Source organism: Rattus norvegicus, chromosome X, assembly GCF_036323735.1.
Source record: "Rattus norvegicus strain BN/NHsdMcwi chromosome X, GRCr8, whole genome shotgun sequence".
In the NCBI taxonomy this organism is placed as follows: Eukaryota; Metazoa; Chordata; class Mammalia; order Rodentia; family Muridae; genus Rattus; species Rattus norvegicus.
Window position 1 is genome coordinate 59,223,476 of NC_086039.1, and position 8,132 is coordinate 59,231,607.

At 41.5% G+C, this 8,132-nt stretch overlaps 1 non-coding gene across 1 annotated transcript; it reads right to left on the bottom strand.

The window, feature by feature from the left end:
* Positions 1–3,847: 3,847 nt before the first annotated feature.
* Positions 3,848–3,953, bottom strand: LOC134484228 (U6 spliceosomal RNA). Its single transcript, XR_010061657.1, has one exon. It is a non-coding gene; the product is annotated as a U6 spliceosomal RNA (small nuclear RNA).
* Positions 3,954–8,132: the final 4,179 nt, after the last annotated feature.

The following is an 8,132-nucleotide window of genomic DNA, read 5'->3' on the forward strand; positions in this document are numbered from 1 at the left end:
ATCCCCATCAAAATACCAATCCGATTCTTCAAAGAGTTAGACAAAACAATTTGCAAATTCATCTGGAATAACAAAAAACCCAGGATAGCTAAAGCTATCCTCAACAATTAAAGGACTTCAGGGGGAATCACTATCCCTGAACTCAAGCAGTATTACAGAGCAATAGTGATAAAAACTGCACGGTATTGGTACAGAGACAGACAGATAGACCAATGGAATAGAATGGAAGACCCAGAAATGAACCCACACACCTATGGTCACTTGATTTTTGACAAAGGAGCCAAAACCATCCAATGGAAACAAGATAGCATTTTCAGCAAATGGTGCTGGTTCAACTGGAGGGCAACATATAGAAGAATGCAGATCGATCCATCCTTTTCACCCTGTACAAAGCTTAAGTCCAAGTGGATCAAGGACCTCCACATCACACCAGACACACTCAAACTAATAGAAGAAAAACTAGGGAAGCATCTGGAACACATGGGCACTGGAAAAAATTTCCTGAACAAAACACCAATGGCTTATGCTCTAAGATCAAGAATTGACAAATGGGATCTCATAAAACTGCAAAGCTTCTGTAAGGCAAAGGACACTGTGGTTAGGACAAAACGGCAACCAACAGATTGGGAAAAGATCTTTACCAATCCTACAACAGATAGAGGCCTTATATCCAAAATATACAAAGAACTCAAGAAGTTAGACCGCAGGGAAACAAATAACCCTATTAAAAAATGGGGTTCAGAGCTAAACAAAGAATTCACAGCTGAGGAATGCCGAATGGCTGAGAAACACCTAAAGAAATGTTCAACATCTTTAGTCATAAGGGAAATGCAAATCAAAACAACCCTGAGATTTCACCTCACACCAGTGCGATTGGCTAAGATCAAAAACTCAGGTGACAGCAGATGCTGGCGAGGATGTGGAGAAAGAGGAACACTCCTCCATTGTTGGTGGGATTGCAGACTGGTAAAACCATTCTGGAAATCAGTCTGGAGGTTCCTCCGAAAATTTGATATTGGACTGCCTGAGGATCCAGCTATACCTCTCTTGGGCATATACCCAAAATATGCCTCAACATATAAAAGAGACACGTGCTCCACTATGTTCATCGCAGCCTTATTTATAATAGCCAGAAAATGGAAAGAACCCAGATGCCCTTCAACAGAGGAATGGATACAGAAAATGTGGTACATCTACACAATGGAATATTACTCAGCTATCAAAAACAACGAGTTTATGAAATTCGTAGGCAAATGGTTGGAACTGGAAAATATCATCCTGAGTGAGCTAACCCAATCACAGAAAGACATACATGGTATGCACTCATTGATAAGTGGCTATTAGCCCAAATGCTTGAATTACCCTAGATCCCTAGAACAAACGAAACTCAAGACAGATGATCAAAATGTGAATGCTTCACTCCTTCTTTAAATGAGGAAAAAGAATACCCTTGGCAGGGAATGGAGAGGCAAAGGTTAAAACAGAGACTGAAGGAACACCCATTCAGAGCCTGCCCCACATGTGGCCCATACATATACAGCCACCCAATTAGACAAGATGGATGAAGCAAAGAAGTGCAGACCGACAGGAGCCGGATGTAGATCGCTCCTGAGAGACACAGCCAGAATACAGCAAATACAGAGGCGAATGCCAGCAGCAAACCACTGAACTGAGAATAGGTCCTCTATTGAAGGAATCAGAGAAAGAACTGGAAGAGCTTGAAGGGGCTCGAGACCCCAAAAGTACAACAATGCCAAGCAACCAGAGCTTCCATGGACTAAGCCACTACCTAAAGACTATACATGGACTGACCCTGGACTCTGACCCCATAGGTAGCAATGACTATCCTAGTAAGAGCACCAGTGGAAGGGGAAGCCCTGGGTCCTGCTAAGACTGAACCCCCAGTGAACTAGTCTATGGGGGGAGGGCGGCAATGGGGGGAGGGTTGGGAGGGGAACACCCATAAGGAAGGGGAGGGGGGAGGGGGATGTTTGCCCGGAAACCGGGAAAGGGAATAACACTCGAAATGTATATAAGAAATACTCAAGTTAATAAAAAAAATGAAAAAAAATTAAATAGCTCACACATAAAATAAAATGGGGTTCAGAGCTAAACAAAGAATTCACAGCTGAGGAATGCCGAATGGCTGAGAAACACCTAAAGAAATGTTCAACATCTTTAGTCATAAGGGAAATGCAAATCAAAACAACCCTGAGATTTCACCTCACACCAGTGAGAATGGCTAAAATCAAAAACTCAGGTGACAGCAGATGCTGGCAAGGATGTGGAGAAAGAGTCACACTCCTCCATTGTTGGTGGGATTGCAGACTGGTAAAACCATTCTGGAAATCAGTCTGGAGGTTCCTCAGAAAATTGGACATTGAACTGCCTGAGGATCCAGCTATACCTCTCTTGGGCATATACCCATAAGATGCCTCAACATATAAAAGAGACACGTGCTCCACTATGTTCATCGCAGCCTTATTTATAATAGCCAGAAAATGGAAAGAACCCAGATGCCCTTCAACAGAGGAATGGATACAGAAAATGTGGTACATCTACACAATGGAATATTACTCAGCTATCAAAAACAACGAGTTTATGAAATTCGTAGGCAAATGGTTGGAACTGGAAAATATAATCCTGAGTGAGCTAACCCAATCACAGAAAGACATACATGGTATGCACTCATTGATAAGTGGCTATTAGCCCAAATGCTTGAATTACCCTAGATCCCTAGAACAAACGAAACTCAAGACGGATGATCAAAATGTGAATGCTTCACTCCTTCTTTAAATGAGGAAAAAGAATACCCTTGGCAGGGAAGGGAGAGGCAAAGATTAAAACAGAGACTTAAGGAACACCCATTCAGAGCCTGCCCCACATGTGGCCCATACATATACAGCCACCCAATTAGACAAGATGGATGAAGCAAAGAAGTGCAGACCGACAGGAGCCGGATGTAGATCGCTCCTGAGAGACACAGCCAGAATACATCAAATACAGAGGCGAATGCCAGCAGCAAACCACTGAACTGAGAATAGGTCCCCCATTGAAGGAATCAGAGAAAGAACTGGAAGAGCTTGAAAGGGCTCGAGACCCCAAAAGTACAACAATGCCAAGCAACCAGAGCTTCCAGGGACTAAGCCACTACCTAAATACTATGCATGGACTGACCCTGGACTCTGACCCCATAGGTAGCAATGAATATCCTAGTAAGAGCACCAGTGGAAGGGGAAGCCCTGGGTCCTGGTAAGACTGAACCCCCAGTGAACTAGTCTATGGGGGGAGGGCGGCAATGGGGGGAGGGTTGGGAGGGGAACACCCATAAGGAAGGGGAGGGGGGAGGGGGATGTTTGCCCGGAAACCGGGAAAGGGAATAACACTTGAAATGTATATAAGAAATACTCAAGTTAATAAAAAAAAAATAAGAAAAAAAAAAAAAAAGAAGAGAACCTTCATTTTGATCTACTGTTCCAGAAAGATAAGTCCATCATAGTAGGGCAAACCCATGGCAAAAGTGACAGGCATTGTAGAAAGAATACGAAGCTGAGAAATCACATCTTTATACAAAACACAAAACAGAAAATGAAATGGAAGTGGCATCAAGTTTCAATCTCTCAAAGTCTGCCCTCAGTGAAATACTTCATACAGCAAGGTTTTACCTTCCCATAACATCTCTAAACACAATTTCAGTGGGGGTCATTTCTCCTTCAATCCACTATAGATATTTTGCCCATTTTTAAATCTGTGATGCTTTCTTACTTGTGAGGTATGTGATGTGCATATAAATTTTAGATCTTAACCTTTTAGAAGATATGTGATTTCAAAGCAGTCTCATATTTCACAGACTGTCTCATGCTTCATGAATTTGTGTATCATCCTTGAGCAGAGGCCATTCTTATAATCTCTGTATCATTTCAGTTTTTGTATATGCACTGCCAAATCAAAACAGACCTAGTAATCTTTTTTTCTGATACAATATTTTATTGGATATTTTTATTTACATTTCAAATGTTATTCTCTTTCCAGGTTTCCAGTTCACAAACTCCCAAACCCATATGCCCTGCCCTTGCTTCTATGAGGGTGTTGCCCCACCTACCCACCTATTCACCCCTTCCATGTCCCCAGCCTGACATTCACCCACACTTCACATTGATCCTTGGCAGGACCAAGGACTTTTCCTCCCATTCATACCCAACAAAGCCATCCTCTGCTACATATGCAGCTGGAGACATGGGTATGTGCATGCATACTATGTGGATAGTGGTTTAGTCCCTGGGAGCTCTTATTGGTTAGTATTGTTGTTCTTATGGGTTTGCAAATCCCTTCAGCTCCTTCAGTCCTTTTTCCTACTCCTACAGTGGAGGCCCTCTTCTCAGTTCAGTGGTTGGCTGCTAGGGTCTGCCTCTGTATTTGTCATATTCTGGCAGAGCCTCTCAGGAGACAGCTATATCAAGCTCCTGTCAACATGAACTTCTTAGCATTAGCAATATTGTCTGGGTTTGGTAGCTGTATGTATATGGGCTGGATCCACAGGTGGGGCAATCTCTGGATGACCTTTCCTTCAGTCTGCTCTCCAAATTTTGCCTCTATTTCCTCCTGTGAATATTTTCGTTCCCCTTCTAAGAAGGACTGAGGTATCCACAGTTTGGTCTTCCTTCTTGAGTTTCATGTGGTCTATGGATTGTATCTTGCTTAATACAAGCTTTTAGGCTAATATCCACTTATCAGTGAATGCATACCATGTGTGTTTTTGTTGTGACTGGGTTACATCACTCAGGATGATATTTTCTAGTTCAATCCATTTGCCTATTAATTTCATGAAGTCATTGTTTTTAATAGCTAAGTAGTACTCCATTGTGTAGATGAACCACATTTTCTGTATCCATTCCTCTTTGAGGGTGGTTTTCAGCTTCTAACTGTCATAGACAAGGTCACTATGAACATAGTGAAGTATGTGTCCTTGTATATGTTGGAGCATCTTTTTGGTATATGCCCAAGAGTGGTAGAGCTGGGTTCTCAGATAGTACTATGCCCAATTTTCTGAGGAACCTCCAGACAGATTTCCAGGATGTTTGTACCAGTTTTGCAATCCCACCAACAATGTAGGAGTGTTTCTCTTTCTCCACATCCTTGACAGCATCTGTTGTCACCTGAGATTTTGATCTTAGCCATTCTGACTGGTGTGAGGTAGAATCTCAGGGTTGTTTTGGTTTGCATTTCCCTGATGACTAAGGTTGTTGAAAATTTCTTTAGGTGCTTCTGAGCCATTCGATATTCCTCAGTTGAGAATTCTTTGTTGAACTCTGTATTCTATTTTTTAATTGGGTTATTTGATTCTCTGGTGTCTAACTTTTTTTCTTTTCTATACAGTTCTTTGCATATATTGGATATTAGCCCTCTCTCAGATGTAGGATCAGTAAAGATTTCTAACCAATCTATTGGTTGCCGTTTTATCTTACTGATAGTATCCTTTTACTTGCAGAAGCTTTGCAATCTTGTGAAGTCCCATTTGTCCATTCTTGATCTTAGAGCATAAGCCATTGGTGTTTTGTTCAGGAAATTTTCACCAGTGCCTATGTGTTCGAGATTCTTCCCCCCTCTTTCTTCTATTAGTTTGCATGTATCTGTTTTTATGTGGAAGACCTTGATCCACTTGGACTTACCCTTTGTACAAGGCAATAAGAATGGTCAACTTGCATTCTTCTATATGCTGACCTCCAGTTGAACTAGCACCATTTGTTGAAATTTGTTATCTTTATTCAACTGAATGGTTTTTGATTATTTGCTAAAGATCAAGTGACAATAGATTTAGGTTCATTTCTGGGTCTTCAATTCTATTCTATCAATCTCCCTCTCTTTCTCTGTACCAATACCATGCAGCTTTTAATCACTATTGCTCTGTGATACAGCTTGAGGTTAAGGATGGTCATTCCCTCAGAAGTTTTTTTTTTTTTTTTTTTTTTGGATAGTTTTTGTTATACTGCGGGTTTTTTTGTTTTGTTTTGTTTTTCCAAGTTAATTTGCAAATTGCTCTTTCTAACTGTATGAAGAATTCAGTTGGAATATTTTTTTCTATTTCATTTTATTTTTTAACCTTGCGTATTTCTTATTTACATTTCGAGTGTTATTCCCTTTCCCGGTTTACGGGCCAACATCCCCCTAATCCCTTCCCTTCCCCTTCTTTATGGGTGTTCCCCTCCCCATCCTCCCCCCATTGCCACCCGCCCCCAACAATCACATTCAGTCTTAGCAGGACCCAGGGCATCCCCTTCCACTGATGGTCTTACTAGGATATTCAATGCTACCTTTGAGGTCAGAGTCCAGGGTCAGTCCATGTATAGTCTTGAGGTAGTGGCTTAGTCCCTGGAAGCTCTGGTTGCTTGGCATTGTTGTTCATATGGGGTCTGGAGCCCCTACAAGCTCTTCCAGTTCTTTCTCTGATTCCTTCAACGGGGGTCCTGTTCTCAGATTAGTGGTTTGCTGCTGGCATTTGCCTATAAATTTGCTGTATTCTGGGTGTGTCTCTCAGGACAGATCTACATCTGGTTCCTCTCTGCCTGCACTTCTTTGCTTCATCCATCTTGTCTAGTTGGATGGCTGTATATGTATGGGCCACATGCGGGGCAGGCTCTGAATGAGTGTTCCTTCTGTGTCTGTTTTAATCTTTGCCTCTCTATTCCTGCCAAGGCTATTCTTGTTCCCCTTTTAAAGAAGGAGTGAAGCATTCACATTTTGATCATCTGTCTTGAGTTTCATGTGTTCCAAGCATCTAGGGTAATTCAAGCATTTGTGCTAATAGCCACTTATCAATGAGTGCATATCATGTGTGTTTTTCTATGATTGGGTTACCTCACTCAGGATGATATTTTCCAGTTCCAACCATTTGCCTACGAATTTCATAAAGTCATTGTTTTTGATAGCTGAGTAATATTCCATTGTGTAGATATACCACATTTTCTGCATCCATTCCTCTGTTGAAGGGCATCTGGGTTCTTTCCAGCTTCTGGCTATTATAAATAAGGCTGCTATGAACATACTGGAGCACGTGTCTTTTTTAAATGTTGGGGCATCTTTTGGGTATATGCCCAAGAGCGGTATAGCTGGATCCTCAGGCAGTTCAATGTCCAATTTTCTGAGGAACCTCCAGACTGATTTCCAATATGGTTGTACCAGTCTGCAATCCCACCAACAATGGAGGAGTGTTCCTCTTTCTCCGCATCCTCACCAGCATTTGCTGTCACCTGAGTTTTTGATCTTAGCCATTCTCACTGGTGTGAGTTGAAATCTCAGGGTTGTTTTGATTTGCATTTCCCTTATGACTAAAGATGTTGAACATTTCTTTAGGTGTTTCTCAGCCATTCGGCATTCCTCAGCTGTGAAATCTTTGTTAAGCTCTGAACCCCATATTTTAATAGGGTTATTTGTCTCCCTGTGGTCTAACTTCTTGAGTTCTTTGTATATTTTGGATATAAGGCCTCTATCTGTTGTAGGATTGGTAAAGATCTTTTCCCAATCTGTTGGTTGCCATTTTGTCCTAATCACAGTGTCCTTTGCCTTACAGAGGCTTTGCAGTTTTATGAGATCCCATTTGTCGATTCTTGATCTTAGAGCATAAGCCATTGGTGTTTTGTTCAGGAAATTTTTTCCAGTGCCCATGTGTTCCAGATGCTGCCCTAGTTTTTCTTCTATTATTTGAGTGTATATGGTTTGACGTGGAGGTCCTTGATCCACTTGGACTTAAGCTCTGTACAGGGTGATAAGCATGGATTGATCTGCATTCTTCTACATGTTGACCTCCAGTTGAACCAGCACCATTTGCTGAAAATGCTATCTTTTTTTCCATTTGATGGTTTTGGCTCCTTTGTCAAAAATGAAGTGCCCATAGGTGTGTGGGTTCATTCCTGGGTCTTCAATTCTGTTCCATTGGTCTATCTGTGTGTCCCTGTACCAATACCATGCAGTTTTTATCACTATTGCTCTGTAATACTGCTTGAGTTCAGGGAGAGTGATTCCCCCTGAAGTCCTTTTATTGTTGAGGATAGTTTTAGCTATCCTGGGTTTTTTGTTATTCCAGATGAATTTGCAAATTGTTCTGTCTAACTCTTTGAAGAATTGGATTGGTATTT